This window comes from Pelophylax lessonae (assembly GCF_965119305.1).
Source record: "Pelophylax lessonae genome assembly, chromosome: 3".
Taxonomy (NCBI): Eukaryota; Metazoa; Chordata; class Amphibia; order Anura; family Ranidae; genus Pelophylax; species Pelophylax lessonae.
The window spans coordinates 154,825,626-154,842,404 of record NC_138770.1 but is presented as its reverse complement, the minus strand read 5'-3'; positions in this window follow the sequence as shown (position 1 = coordinate 154,842,404).

The window sequence follows — 16,779 nt, the reverse complement described above, 5'->3', positions numbered from 1 at the left end:
GCAAGTTTTAAAACTGCCTTCTGTCGTTTACCCCTGGCTGTGCTGAAGTTGGTAGTGAAGGTGTTACGCTGACTGGATGAGGAGGCGGTAGAGGATGAGGAAGTGGAGTAGGAGGAGTTAGGAACAGGAGGCAAACTGAAGTGCACTGCAATCCTCGGTGGTGGAAGGACATTCGCCACACTGCTATCCGCCTCAGGCCCACCCGCCACTGCATTTACCCAGTGTGATGTTAGGGAGATATAACGTCACTGACTGTGCTTACTGGTCCACGTATCCGTAGTTAGGTGGACCTTGCCACAGATGGCGTTGCACTGACACCTTTGCCGCCATTGTGCGATGTGCTGGGTGTTCAGTGTGATCCTGTGCCTTTAAGGGGGGGTGGGCTCCCTCTAGTCACCTGTCCTCCATCTATCCCAATAAATGCATGTGCTCTCATTGTAGAGACTCTTTAAATTGTAGAGTTAGGGACTGCAGATCACAGGGTGCCTTGTCGGGGCCTGCAGCTTACGCATGTATTTGCAAATGTGTGCAACCAAACCCCTGTTTTTAACGCATACTGTTAGACAGGTCAATTTGGTTGGTCGCTGGCTGGTTGGTAAGTTGTGACTGGAAATCTCTTCGTTTTTTTGAACCACAGTATCCAACCTGTTAGGCGTGCATCTAAAAAAGAAAAAAAAGTTTTTCCTTCATATTTTACTTTGACATACAGTGTTTAGACAGACACTGATTTTCTAACCTGCTCTTCAAAAAGCACCAAAGTAAGGGGAAAATAATGGAAAATTTATATCAAATACTTACCGTAATTTTCCTTTCCTGATGGACTCCATGGCAGCATACGTTCGGGTAGGCCCCGCCTCCTCTCCTACCTCATAGGACCCCACTCCCATAAATCTTTGCTCCCTTTCAGCATCAGTGTTCTGTAACTAGCCTACTCAGGAATTGGGAGGGGACTCCTGCTGCCATGGAGTCCATCAGGAAAGGAAAATTACGGTAAGTATTTGATATCAATTTTTCATTTTCCTGACAGACTCCATGGCAGCATACGTTCGGGAAATAACTCGCTATACACTCCCGGGTGGGAAGATGCTGAACAAAGAAAACTTTAATTGGCACTGTCAACTGACAAGACTTGTACGCCAAAATTAACGGAAGATAAAGCAGCAGGTTCAATACAATAATGGGAAAGGAAAGTATTGACAGATGACCAGGATGCTGCTTTGCAGATCACGTCAGGCGCGACATGTTTGGAAGCTGCCCAAGACGTAGCGACGCTTCTTGTAGAGTGAGCTGTAATCGTCTCTGGAGGAGCCAAGCCCTTTGCTCTATACGCCCATTGGATAGCCTGAACGATCCACGCAGCCACTGCTCTATAAGATGCACGCATTCCTTTCTTTTTGCCATGGAGAAGAACAAAAAGGAAATCCGATTGGCGGAAGGAGGATGTGGCCTCCAAATATTGACTTAGAGTGTTGCCCACGTCTAGAGGATGGACTGAAGATTCCTCATCAGTTCTGAAGGTGGGAAGAACTATCTCAGCATTTTCGTGGAAGACAGAGGTCACTTTTGGATTTGACCCCAGCATAGGGATTAGGACCACTCTGTCTTGAAAGAAGGTCAGAAAAGGCTCTTTGTGACCTAAATTGTGTATCTCAGAGACCCTCTTAGCGGAGGTAATGGCCACCAAAAATGCTGTCTTCGACGTAAGTTCCTTGATTGACATGGAGGCAACTTCCTTTGAAGAAAAAAAGTCCAAAACTAATGGAAGATCCCATTTTGGAAATCTCGGCCTTCTCTGAGGCCTGAGCCTGACTGCGCCCTTAAAAAATTGCTGAATCAGATGATGACTTGCCCACTGAATTCCGGTGAAGGCTGAAATGGCGGAGACTTGCACCCGGAGAGAACTAACCGAGAGGGACAGATCAAGACCAGATTGCAAGAAACTTAGAATCTGCTGAATAGTAGGTGTACCTACTGGACCTGACCTCTGGGCCCGATGACTCATGAACCTAGCCCATATCCTTTCATATACCCTGTTGGTGCTAGCTCTTCTTGAACTCATGAGAGTCGGGATCACCTCTTCTGGACATCCGAGAGCCTCCAACCTCCCCCTCTCAAGAACCAAGCCCTGAGGTGCAGCCGTGCAGGGCATGGGTGCAGAGTAGGACCCTGAGATAGAAGGTCCGACCTGAGAGGTAGAGGGATTGGATCCCTGAAGCTGAGAAGGGACAGCAGGGGAAACCATGGCCTGTTGGGCCAGAAGGGAATTATTGCTACGATCTCTACTTCCTCCATCTTCAGTCTCTGCAGGAATTGGAGTACTATTGGTACTGGTGGAAAAGCATAAGCAGACTGGAAGTTCCATCTGTCCGTGAGGGCATCCGCTCCGAAGGCTCGAGGATCTCTGAACCTCGCGTAGTACTTCCGAAGCTTCTTGTTGCGTGGACTCGCAAACAAATCCACTTCTGGCGAAATCCCCAGGGACAGGACCCAGTTGAACACCTCCTGATGGAGGGACCACTCGTTGTCTAGTTGGAAACGGGATAGGAAGTCTGCTTCCACATTCAACACTCCCGGAATAAAAACCGCTGAAAGATTGGCCAGATGATGCTGAGCCCATGTCATAATCGGCTCTGTTTCTTGGAGGAGAGACATGCTGCGTGTTCCTCCCTGCCTCTTGACATAAGCCACTGCCGTGGTGTTGTCCATCCTTAGCAGCACTGAGGCCCCTTGCGTTAGATGGTGAAAAGCCTGAAGGGCTTTGAGGGCAGCTCGTAGTTCTAGAATGTTGGACACCACTCCGTGACCGGGAAAGTTCCATCTGCCTTGTGCCACTTCTGACAGACAGTGGGCTCCCCAACCGGTACTGCTGGCATCGGAGGTTATCGTAATCCAGGAAATTGGAGCGATTGAGTGGCAGTTGGTCAGATTTGTACGGCGTAACCACCAGGGAAGGCACCCCTTCATGAATGGGGTCAGGTGAATAACTTGTGACAAGTTCTCCGTCGTCCACTGTTGGAGAAACCCCTTCTGGAAGGGTCTCAGCTTCCACATAGCCCACTTCACCATGGGTGAGGTGGCTACGAGCATCCCTACTACCTGTAGACACTGACGAGCAGTGAGGCGAGAGGCAGCGAGAGCCACCCTGCTCTGGACTACTGGAATTTTCTCTTCTGGCAGGGAAATGGTGCACTTCACCGTGTTGAACAGTGCCCCAAGAAACACCAGCGACTGCATAGGCACCAGATGGCTCTTTTCTAGATTCAGAATCCAGCCGAATTCCTGAAGCGTAGAGATCACCTGCTCCAGATGCGAGAGTAACTGACGTCCGTCCTGAGACAGAAGGAGGAGATCGTCCAGATAATGATGCAATCTGACACCTCTGGTCCTGATGAGAGCCACAACTGCCAGCAAGGTCTTGGAGAACGTGCGAGGCGAAGTTAAGAGCCCGAAGGGAAGACACGTAAATTGCATGTGAGCATGACCTACAGCAAATCGGAGGAACTGATGGTACTCTCTTGCCACAGGAATGTGGAAGTACGCGTCCTTTAGGTCGATCGATGCCAACCAATCTCCTGGGAGAATCTAATGCTGTATTGTGACTAGGGACTCCATTTTGAACCTTTCTTGATGGATAGACCTGTTGAGATATGTAAGGTCTATTACCGGGCGCCAGGTGCCGTTCTTCTTCTGGACGAGGAACAGAGGTGAATAGACTCCCAAACCTCGTTCTGCATCGGGAACTGGCACAACAGCTCGCTGAGCCAGTAAGGTGTCCACGTAAGCGAGAAGAACCTTCTTTTTTTCTGCCGAAGGAGGAAGTGAGGTTGCGACAAACCTGGGTTTTGGAACGTTGTTGAACGCCCACGAATGCCCCTGGGACATGATGTTTAACACCCAGGGATCCTGGATCGAGGCCGCCCAGACATCCCAAAATTGGAGCAACCTGGCCCCTACCGGGAAGGCCTGGACGGGCCCAACCTCAAAAGGATTTGGTGGCCTCCCGGTCACCAGACGAAGAGCTTTTTGAGCCTTTCTGGAAGGTGGATTGCCTTGACTTCCAACCTCTTCCGTAGGACTTGCCTGGTCTGTAGCTGCGTGCTTCCCTGGAACGATTGGTGGTTTGTCTTCTCGGGAAAGAGCACTTCTGAGCGCCTGGGCGTTTATCCTGAGGGAGGAACCCAGATTTTCCACCCGTAGCCCGAGATATGGCTGCATCCAATTTGTTCCCAAAGAGGGAAGAACCCTAAAAGGGAATCCTGCACCATGCCTGTTTGGAAGCAGCATCAGCAACCCAAGGCCGAAGCCAAAGGGTGCGTTTAGCCATAACAGAAGCCAGCATAACTCGAGCCAACAGGCGAATGGTGTCTAGAGACGCCTCCCCCAGGAAGCCCGCAGCCATCTTCAGCTCCTGGATTGCGGAGCTCTGGAGCACTTCTTCCGAAACTCCACCAAGAGTACCCTCGAGGGCATTAATCCAGACTTCCATGGCTTTTGAAATTGTAGCCAAAGCCAAAGCTGGCTTACAGGCCATGCCGGCTGAAAGGTATGCTCGTTTAAGGTCAGCGTCGATCCTCCTATCCAACGGATCCCTAAACGAGGCTGTATCCTCCATTGGAAGGGTGACATGCTTGACTAAACGCATCACAGCTGCATCCACACTTGGGGAAGATTCCAGATACTTCACCTTATCTTGTTTAAAAGGATACAACTTCGCCATTTTTGTGGTCAGGGAATTTTTCCTTTCCACTTTACTCCACTCTTCTGTAATTATATCTCCCAGCTCCCCTAGAAATGGAAAGTCCAGGCGCTCTTTGCATAGCTGCTTGAAATATTTTCGTTGTTATGGGGAGGAGACAGCTGGATCTTCCCATTCAAGGGCTTCTCTCACCGCCTTCACAAGAGGGGAGACAAGGCTGAACTCAAATCCTGAACCGGAGTCATCTGAATCAGATTCGGACTCTGACGGAAGGATAGAAGGATGGCTGGGTTGGGAGGACTCAAAAGGATCCTGAACCAGAAGATCTCTCTCCGGAGAGCGGGATGGCCCTGCAGAAGTACTTGACTTCTGTAACTCAGCTAGAGAGTCTTTGAGGACTCTGCGCACCACCTCCTCAATATGATGGTCCGACTTCTCCCTTTCACTCGTGGCTTGGGTATAACAGGGTTTACACAGAGAGGAGCCGTCTGTTACTATGGTACCACATCCCCAGCATTTCTTCCCGTGCGGGTGCTCTGGACTGCCACGATGTGTTGAACCAGAAGATTTGCCATCACGTCCCCTATTATGGGGGGAGCTGCGCCTGGACCTAGATGAGGAGTGCCGGTGATGCCACTTTGAATGTCTGTCTTCGCTGCGTGCGCTAGGTTGGTGGTCAGATCTGGAAGAGCTGGAGACAGACACATGTAGCGATATATAAGAGAAAAACACGCAGACCCTGCCCCCCCCCCCTAAATGCCCAGCACATACCTGGTATGAGCGGGCTGGCCACTAGGGGGCGGAGACGCGTCCATGATTGATGCAACAGAAGGGGCGAAGAAACTCTTCACAGCTAAACAAAAAAAGAAGAATGCATATAGAGCTATGCTTTAACCCCAAAAAAAAATCGCCAATAAACCTATTAAATCAGATTCTTACCTTCAAAAACGACAGTCAGAGTCTGGGGGAGGCTGTATGTATGTGCCGACCTTCCCACCAGCTCTGACATACTGAGGGCTTTAAATATGCCGCCTCGCGGCCGCCGATCGCTACCGCGCAACCCGGAAGCGCCGCACAACCCGGAAGCGGCGGCCGCAATCGCGGCCGCGGCGGGACCGGGAGCCACCGGACAAAAGCAGCAAGAAACAATACTGCGGACTGAAGGATTGGAAAACCTGCCAACACCCAACAGTGAGTAAAACGGCCTAACGACGCCTGACACAAAGAATAGCATACAAGCAATAAAAAACAGTGAGAATAAACAAAGGAAAATGTCCCATAACAGGGCTTACCACCCTGCCCGAGCAGAGAAGGGTCCCAGAGGTACACCACCGGACTGTATCTTCGGGCAAAATTAGGCCACCCGCGGCAGCTGGGCTCTCTCGGCCAGACCACAGAGCTCCTGCTGAGGGTCTCTTATATTGCCCCCTCCATACCCTGCTAATAGCCAGGGCTTAGCGGAGGCTCCACGACCCATTCTGCTTCCAGGTATAGGACTTGAAACAGTAGGAACATAAAACCTTATGTATGAGGAGGACGAAAAAAGAACACTGATGCTGAAAGGGAGCAAAGATTTATGGGAGTGGGGTCCTATGAGGTAGGAGAGGAGGCGGGGCCTACCCGAACGTATGCTGCCATGGAGTCTGTCAGGAAAATTATTTTTCAGTATTTAGGGGAAAAAAATATTTTTCAGTTTTTCATTCAAATGTTTTTTTTTTTTTTTATTCAATAGCGGAATAGAACAACCACAGTATCCAACCTGTTAGGTGTGTATTTAAAAAAGAAAAAAACAATTTCCCTTCATATTTTACTTTGACATACAGTCTTTAGACAGACACTGCTTTTCTAACCTGCTCTTCAAAAAGCACCAATGTAAGGGGAAAATAATTATTTTTCAGTATTTAGGGAAAAAAATATATTTTTCAGTTTTTCATTCAAATTGTTTTTTTTTTTTTCATTCAATAGCGGAATAGAATAACAACTATATATATATATATATATATATATATATATATATATATATATATATATATATATTTATATTTATATTTTCCCTTTTATTGGTTGAACTAGATGGACTTGCATCTTTTTTAAACCTGACTAACTATGTATGCTGTACCAAGTCTTTTTTTATGAGTATAAGTATAAAAACCCATCTAGCTCTGGCCAGACTGGTTACTGGACAGTATGAGCTTAATGTAGATCCATTGCAAGCTCCTCATAGGACAGCTCTGGAATAATGGCAATGTATCATATGGAGAAAAAAGACAAGGGGGCCCAGTCAGGTTCTCTGTACAAGGTATCTCTACTGTACATTCCTGCTATCGTCTTCCGCACACTAGACTAGACTAAAACTACAAGCTGCATTTTGCTACTATGAAAACAAAAAGAACTGTATTCACTGTTTCACCTGGCGTTTTCTGCAGTACTCTGTGTTATGCTAGTGGGTCTGCTCAAATAAACCAAGCACGTTATTCAACATACAGTATTCCCAAATCTCAGCTTGTCACTGTTCAGAATCATTCATGTAAGTTGTAATTCTTGCTGGTATTAGATAGCTTGCAGTGTAATTTACTTTGTAATGTCAATGAATGTATCTGCATTCTCAGCCTCTGTTCAGTGTTCCATGACAACTAGGTGAGACAGCAGAGGTTATCGGAACAGCTGCTTCCTAAGCTGAAAATTCCAGGCATTGAGAACCATCTGTCTATACATTCACAAATGTATATAAGGTCAATGTACCAGGCTGCAGCACTGCAGCTGCCAGTCCATCAGGCATGCTTTCTTTCCAGACTCTGAACAAAAAGAGCTAGCTCTTCACTTTGTGTCACACAGAATGGCTGATTTGATTAAGTCCCCAACTCTCATTATGCTAGGTAGGGGTGTAGAATTTCAATGATAATCCATAATGCATGACCAGTTTCTCACCATGGCAACATAAATTCAAGGTTACCAGCTCAGACACATAATTGGGTGTGCACTGAGAGCTGGGTAAGAGCTGTTAAAATTCTTGTCATAGGAAAGTAGCATCCATCATTCTGTCTGAATTGCTCCAAACTAGTAATCAGGGAGAGAGAAGATGTCAGTGTTAGAAAATATTAATACAGTGGGTTTTACAGGCTTGCAACCTTTATAAAATATTTTTCTTTTTAGAATTTTTTTTTCAAATTTCTTGGCTTGATATATTTTATTTCATAGGACTAGATGATTGTGGGAGAACCATTAAAATGATCTACATTGAGTATCAGCAGCTGTCCTTTTTTTATTCCTCCTATGAGTAAGTTCTGTGTGATAAAAGCTGTAGAGATACATTTCAGTTTTTATAAATATAACCATTTCTTAGTTTTGTCCTTTTTTATTCTTACATTGCAGATTTAACCATTGGACCTTTTCTGCCTGAAAAACACTCATTGCCAGTTGGGAGTTTGACTTGTGGATTTGTATTTTAAAATAAATCGCATACTGTTCTTCCAACAATGTTTTATTCATCTGTAAACCACATAGCCACATTTATCCTCCTTTTCCTTTTTCCATACAGGCTTCTCTGTAACTACCACTAAGTGGGCTAACACTTGACAGTTGTTAAAACAATGCATGGAGGGAGTTAAAGTCATATGTGAATTATTGTAGGGGAAACTGAAATTGTATTGAGTCAGTTTTCATTTTATTTAGTATGTACACATTTTAAAATGGGTATACTAATATACAAACTAGAAATGGGGAGCTGAACATGTTCCCAGGTACATACAGTGGCAATCACTAGCAGGTTCCACTCCATCACTTAAAACATTTATAAAGGTTCAGCTTTTAAAAAAATAAAAAATAACTACAAAACATGTTATACTTACCTGCTCTGTGTAATGGTTTTGCACAGAGCAGCCCGATCCTCCTCTTCTCGGGTCCTCTACTGGTGATCCTGGCCCCTTCCGCCCCCCCCCCCCCTTCTGAGTGTCCCCATAGCAAGCTGCTTGCTCAGGGGGGACTTGTGCTAGCTCACTCCCGTGCTGCCTCTGTGTGTCTATTAGACAGACAAAGAGAGGCTCAGGCCCATTCCCTCCTCACTGGCTGTAATTGACAGCAGTGGGAATCAACGGCTCCCGCTGCTTTATCTCAGACAATGAGCAGGCAGAGACCCGGAAAAGCTTCTGCTCTCTTGCACAATGCTGGATCGAGATCAGACTATAAGGGGGGGACTGAGAGGGAAGCTGCATACTGAAGTTTTTTTTACCTTTTATGCATAGATGCATGATTGTAAAAAACCTTCAGCCTTTAGAACCACTTAAAAGCTGGCAGTACATTATACAATATTCTTATTCAACTTCCTTTCGATTTACCTTCAACTATGTAGTGCAAGGGCCTGCTTGATCACATACAAATTAATAGTGTTTAAGCTTGACCTCATATTATATGGTTATGGTAAATCTAAAAGTAAATTGTACAAGAAAAATGTATAATGTAAGGCCAGCCTATGCGTATAAAAGGCAAAGATTGCAGCACTCTGTAGATGCTAATTATATCAGTTATTGCACTGGAAAATGTTACATCTGAAAGTACATGTTTTTGGTGTCTTTGCTTTTCATCAAATTCATGGTCATATGCATACACGCTAATTATCGGTTTTAAAAATTACCATTTACTACAGGAAAAAGGATTCCTAGAGCCCAAGAAGCACTCATCTCCCGAGTAGAATGCGTTGTGACAGGGAAAGGTGGAACCTGACCTTTAATGAAATAGGCCTGAGTCACCGCTTGTCTGATCCATCTGGAGATGGTAGCTGAAGAAGTGGCCAGCCCTTTTCTAGGTCTGTCTGTAACAACAAAAAGCGAGTCTGACCTCTGAAAGGACTCAGGAGCTTCTAGATACACCCAAATCGCATGAACCACATCCAAGGTATGCAAAGAAAATTCCTTGGGATGAGCCGGCTTTGGACACAAGGAAGGCAATACAATGTACCTATTCAAATAGAAGTCAGAAACAACTTTGGGTAGGAATGATGGACAGGGACAAAAAACCACTTTATCCCTATGAACCACTAAATAGGAACTGCAACAGGATAATGCCGAAATTCCGATACCCTGCGGTCCAAGGTAATAGCCACCAAGAATGTCACCATCTGGGATAACGTAGGCAAGGGAATTTCCCAAATATTCTCAAATAGAGGTTTCTGGTGAACCAAAAGTACTACGTTTTAAATCCTATGGTGGCAAAAGAGACCATACAGGTGGAGCCACATGTAGAACCCCCTGAATATAGATACGAACTAGAGAGTGCATGGCTAGGGGTTGCTGAAAGAAGATTGCCAGGGCAGACACCTGGCCCTTGATGGTACTCAAGGCCAACTTCTGATCAACGCCCTATTGAAGAAAGGTTAAGATCCCGAGCCACAGAAAAAGATCGAGGATGAGCGCCAATCAACTCACACCAAGAAATGTACGCTTTCCACATACAATGGTATATCTTGTTGGAAGATGACTTTCTCACCTTCACCATAGTAGGGATCACTGATCCAGACAGACCTCTATCCCTCAGTACCTGGCTTTCAATAGCTAAGCCATTAAAACCAGTGACTATAAAGCAGGATTGTATATCAGCCCTTGGGACAACTGGTCTTCTCTGAGAGGAAGCCCCCAAAGAATGTTTATGGCCACCAGGATGATTGGAAGATCCTCACTCTTGATTCCGCACAGGAACTGCAGAAGAAGCCTGAGCCGAGGATTATACTGGCCTTACCGGGGCCCTTGGATGCATGCAGCGTCTGCCAGAGGAACCCGTGATTTGGCCACAAAGTTCGGTATCATCCTGTGCTAAAGGAACTGCATGTAGGACTGTGCAAACAGAACTGTCTTTGAAGGTGGATACACCCAGACTCAGAACCTCTATGCAAAATGGCAGAATTATCTGTGTGATGGCAGCCAGTAACTCATGGCCTATGGTTCCTGAAGTTTGTCCAGAGGAAGGACCACCCTGGTTAGAATTAGAATCAGACCTAGGTAAATCAATTCCCTGGACAGGGATAGGGGGGACCTTAGGTAGTTCAGACATCACCTGAACCTTTGCAGGAATTAAATCTGCACAAGGAGACTCAGGACCTAAAAAACCTGAAAAGGACAAGCTTTGCCCCACTTTATGGGTACCCCCAAAAGAATCATTTTGTGGATCGCCTTGGCGCTCATGAAGGAGTTTCATGAGGCCGCAAACCAGTGAAGATGTTCCCCCACCCCAATAATGGGTGAGGGCAGACCTTCATGCTGTAGGGGTCTTGTCTGTGGGTCCGGAGAAGCTAGCTCTTGGCTTACCAGACCAAGGATACTTGGAACCTCCCGGGAAAGATTTGAAAGATCGTTTTCCCTTATTCTATGTCCCAGAAACATGAAAGAATTTTCTTCGTGCTCAGAAGGAGGGTCCCCGTCTGCAACGAGGCTCCTTCCCTTTCCTAGACTATAGCAGGAAGGTACTCTTCCCCCCCCCCCACCCGTGATACCCTTAATGATGTCATTCAGGGTAGCCCCAAACAGGCAATCAACTTGAAAGGGCAGAACATTGAGAGCTTTCTTAGAGGCTTGGTCTGCGGACCAATTCTTAAGCTACAGCACGCGCCTAATCTTCACCACTGCAAAAGAAAATTTGGACAGTACAGGAGCTGTATCCAAAGCTGCATCACAAATAAGCTGCAGCCAATGGACCAACTGGTTTGCTAAATCAACATAAGCAGCGGGGACCTGCTCACCCTCCAGCCCCTGTTGCAAAAGCTTGGAACGTTCAGTTAGGGTCTGAGCCACCAGGAGGGTCCACCACTTGTGGACTAGTCTACTTTTCTAAAAGTGACTCCTCAAAAGGGTAACGTACAGCAAAACGTTTGGGGATCACAAAGGGTAATTTTGGTTGTTCCCATTCCTTACAGGAAAACCTGTCAAAATAAGGCACATAAGGAAACACCTTTGGAGTGCGAGGTGTCTTATGCGTACCAAATGACACAGCCATGTCCAGGGCTACATCAGCCGTATCCTCCATTTGTACAGTCTCATGCACTGCAGTGATAAGTACATCTACCAGCGTTTTTTAATTCACTGCTGTGACCATGGAGGAATCATCCTCACTATCAGATGGATCTGGGGGTGTGATATTAAGCCCCCCTGGACGGGTCGCATCCACGACGGCATCAGGCTCAGAATCAGATGAGACAGACTGAGCAGGAAACGGCGGAGGATGCTTCCTCCTTGGCCTTTGTCCACACGCCACTTCCACCTGGGACACTAAGAACTGCAGGCCCACCGTCAGTGCAACCATGGGTAGTTGCGGTGCTGAGGGACCTGCAACCTCCTTGAGGGGGTCACTGTGGGGGAGATGTGACCCTGAGGCTCTATAAGGAAAGGAAGACCTTGCAGTACAAAAACAATCTTTTTGCAGCACTAAAAGATCCCCCCAAGATTCAGGGTACCTATGAGCAGAGAGAAAGATAACAGGGACCCCCAAGGACTCACCCTACCGATCGGAGGAACGCCAAGAATTCGGACCCAGCATCACCATGGACGCTACCCCTGTTCATATGTCCCGGGCACAGAAAGAGGATACTGAGGAGGAAGTGGAAGAGGAAGAGGAGGAGCTTCAGCATCCTCTCGAGACTTCGTCGTCTCCAGCATCTCCCGGACCAAGGGAAAATGGCCTCCGTGACATCATCGGGCTACACAAACATGACCACCAACCGGTGCCCAGCCAGACTAAGAGAAAATGGCCCTGTGACATCATCAGGTTACACAAACATGGCTGCCAACCGGAGACCAGACAGACTAAGGGAAAATTACCCCTGTGACATCATCGGGCTACATAAACATGGCTGCCAACCGGAGACCAGCCAGACTAAGGGAAAATGGGCACCATCAGCTACAGCATATTGCCAGAATATTCCCTGTGCCCTCTGCAAATCTGCACCCTCTGCAAGGGGACACCCTCCTGAAGGTAGGACACATGTTAGGGGAGACTCCACTGTGCACTCTGAACTGGGACCCCCCCTGCACTATACCCACCCTGCAAACAGTGGGGCATGCACCTAGGGGTCTCCTACACTGGGACCCCTCCAGACTACCAGGGCAGGACACACTATCCCAGGACCCTTACAGAGTGGGGATAGCGGGGGAAACCCCAGGAGTCTTCACTGCATCCTCTGCCCTGGGAACCCCACCAGACTCTAGGTCCAGACAGGAGGGAAAGGGAGTGGGAGAAGCCCAGCTCACTGAGGGATTTTTAAGAATGGGAGGAGGGAACCTTCAGGCAGGTCCAACTGTCCCTGGAGGTTACCAGCGTCCATCCCAAAAAAAAAACACCAAAAGGGGAGAGGGGGGACTGTAATTACACTTCCATGGTACTGATAAAAATTCTCACCACCGAAGTAGGGGAGCTGTCGGCCAAGGGACTTCTGCAACTCAGATCCAAGCCCGGTCATATGCGACCCTGCGAGGCGTTTACCTCACAGGCTAGCCACTGTCAGTGAGGCTATGTCGTGCGTATCTGTGGTCTGCACGTGCTCGCTGGCTGGGCTGGGGAACCACTGGATCTAGATTATCCAGCTCGTCCCCCAGACCGGCAGTTGATTGTAGATCTCCCGAGAGAAAAAACAAAAAAGATGTAAGGAAGGAGAGAAAAATTGCTAGGACCAGAGATCCCAGCGGGGAGCCTAGGTCCTTACTCCTGACTAGACAGAATAAAACTGGTTACCTAGAGCAGAGAGGGGGGTTATATACCAAGCTCAGGATGGCCCATGGGCGTAGCCAGGTGTTTTTAGTTCTGCCTAGTCCTATTCTTGGAGGAGGCAATATAACCCAGTAGTTATTATTTATGGAGCGCTGTGTTTGTCGATGAACGAAAGAGAAAATGAGTTTGTAAGATCACATCTTGTTGATGAATAAATAAATAGTTTTTCTGCTCCCTACTAACATTCATTTTTAATTGTTATTTTCACACCTTGGGACATTTTCACATACATAGATAGGTACAATGTAGACCTACAGGTGACAGAATCACAGGGGCAGCTTTTTCCAGCATTATTAATGACCGCACTTTTTTTTTCCATCATTAGTAGATATGTAGGCAACTCATGTAAGCTTATTTACACACTGTCATAATATTATAAGCCATGTTAGAACCAGTTAAACAAGGAAATGCTCTATGTAAAAAAGGTGATCTAGCAGAGTAGTGTTTCTTTGGGTGCCAAAGTTGTGTGCCAACAAGCTTAAGTGATGGTCCTCGCAGAGCAGTGATTCCTAACCTTTTTTTTTTTAAGTCCTGCATCCCTTTAAGAATCAATTTAAGTCATGGACTCCCTCTCCAGAAATAGTCACATAAACACATCTTTGCATACAATGAACTTATGTACTTTATTTTTATTAAAATTTGATTAACTCATGCATATATGACATACACAAAGTTAGAATATAATAAACAATCTTAACAAAAAAACTCATACCTTTTCATGCAAAAAGTAAAGGCCATGCAACACAATAATGAAATACAATCATCATGTGAAAATTAAACAAAACTATTTAAATTCTGTTCAGATCTACTGCTACTACTAGAAAACAAGAATTAGCGTTTGCTATTATGGAGTGCTACAATATGGTGGTTATGCAGAGAACAATGTTACAAAATGGTAAACATGGGCCAAAATGAGTCAGGAGATGCTTCGCAGTCAGCACTATAAGCAGTGGTGGGTTATGTTTTCTTTAATACATTTCAATGGGTAACTATTGATTGGGACAAGGGGAAAGCTGTATAATGAATGTAAATATTATTTTTTATTGAACCCTCATGGACCTGTAAGGGAAGGGTGGTGGTTGTTTGTCATGTCCTCCATGTTCCCCATTAATTCGTTGAGCGCCAAGTACTGGGTCACATGAGGCCTATGCGACGTGGATTCTTCTGGACTATGTTGGCAATTAATTACAGGGTCACCTTGCCACACACATGGGGTACCTTTGTGCCATTTTCATCCATGCCGTGGGACAAGGCTGAGGGTGCCATGGGGGAATACTAAACCTTAAGGTGAACCTGTACAATATGTACTTTGGCACTGCAACTGTTTTCCAGTTAACTCTCACTTCCACATTACTGTATTCCCCTTCTCCATAACTTGCATTTTAGAGGGACAAGCTGAGCCAATGTCCACAACCACCTGCCCAGCGTGTTTTACTACAATCCCCAGTAGCAGAGTGGGCCCTGCCATGCACTCTGTGCAAGCTCCACACGTGCACCTAAGTCTTTAACTTCCATACCTCTGTACATGATGGGAACCTCTGCTGTGCAATCTGCTCCCATTGCTGTTGGAGACAGACCGCTGACAAAAGGAGTGCCAACAACATCTCCCTCACTGCTAGAGGCTGTGCTACCTATAACAGGTACATGCAATAACAAGTTTGCTTGTTAAACTTCCATTACTCTGGCTAACCACTTGTGTTTTCACCTTTCTCAATTCCGCACTGAAGTCTTCATACCCCAATGTATTAAGACCCACTAGGTGCATTCTGTGTGTTCCGGTTACTTACGATACACCTCTTTAGTATCTTCAGACCAGGCAAGGACAAAGTTTTGGATACTTTACTCAAGAAAAGTGCAAACGAGCAGTTCACATTCCAACAAGCAGGCAAGGCATCATCCATTCCTAATTCCCTAACTTGAACTACAGGCTTGTGTTCTGGGCCAGAATACCTGCTAAGATGCAGTCCAGCAATTACAGTCATTCAAAGGCATTTCTCTAGCACTGGTGTCTTCAGGGTAAACCCCAAGTTAAAAGTCTCTGTTGCAAGCCATAGTGAGTAACTGTAAGATTTTGGTACCTTCGGTACCCTTCCAGCCCATTTCTTCCGCATTGCGTCCCACCTTTTCAGCTAGGTGGAACGCATATACCTGCCTATCTCTTTAAGCCGCATGATGTCATCACTAGGCGCCGCTCTGAGCGTCTATTTCAATCGCCGGCTTTCACTCACAAGGTGTTCGTGCAACCCGCTTGTTATACAGCCTTGTCTGATGCTGCCGAAGCCTCCAGCTATTTCCCCAGTATCTGGATAGACCGGAGTCTCGCTACTTGATCCTGTATCTCGCTACTGATCCTGTATCTCGCTAACTGATCCTTATCTCATTACCGGACCCCTCATCTCTCTAAACCAACTAGTGATAAGTACCCCACAGGGGATTCCTTCCTATCAACTTACACTATCTACTCTTGCATACTAAAGACTGTTGCTATCTATGCATTACTATTTCTATCATCTGCACTGTTACATAGATTGCTAGCTCTTGAGTCTACTACCATCTATATCCTTGCACTGAGTTAGCAATTCCTGTACACTTCATCTGCTGTCCCCTACCACCTGTTATTTGTGCATGATTGCTAAACCTATCTGCATACTATCTATCACCATCTGCTAACACTCCTGAACATTACTATTGAGTGCCTATCATTGCTATCACTACTCACGCCTGTCCTTTCAGCACATCACCTCTATACTATCGTATACAACCTATCACTCCAGGAACATCTTATCTGAGTGTCTGTATATTTGCATGCTGAGGCAGGCTGGGCCACAATGATGAGTCTGGAGAGTTGGATATGGTGATTCAACACATCTCTACACGACTACTGAGTGGAAATTCTGCAGCTGAAAATCCAGTTCACTAAACAAACGCCAGAGCGTTACAGTAACCTTCTCCTGCCCCCATGGGTCTCATCATCCGTCTCCATCCCCTACAAGTCTCACAACCCACAGCTGTGCTGGAAATCCTTGGATTCTCCCTCTCTCTTGCAGCTCTCTGGACTCCCCTGGCAGCAGCAGCAGTAGCTGCAGTAGCTCTGTGTAGTGGCTGGGGACTACATGCTGGAACTTGTCTGTGCTTGACTCCCATGTAGACTGTCTGAGTGCAGAACCCCCCATACAGGGAAATTAGTTAACCCTCTCCCTCCCGGCTGGGGCAGCAGCTAATGAACTGTTTCAACCTGCCTACAAACCCACTGAAGTTGATCTATGGACCCTAATTTAAGAACCCCTGTTCTAGAGTGTGTTGTATTTTTTTTTTTTTCTTTTTAAGAATGCAAT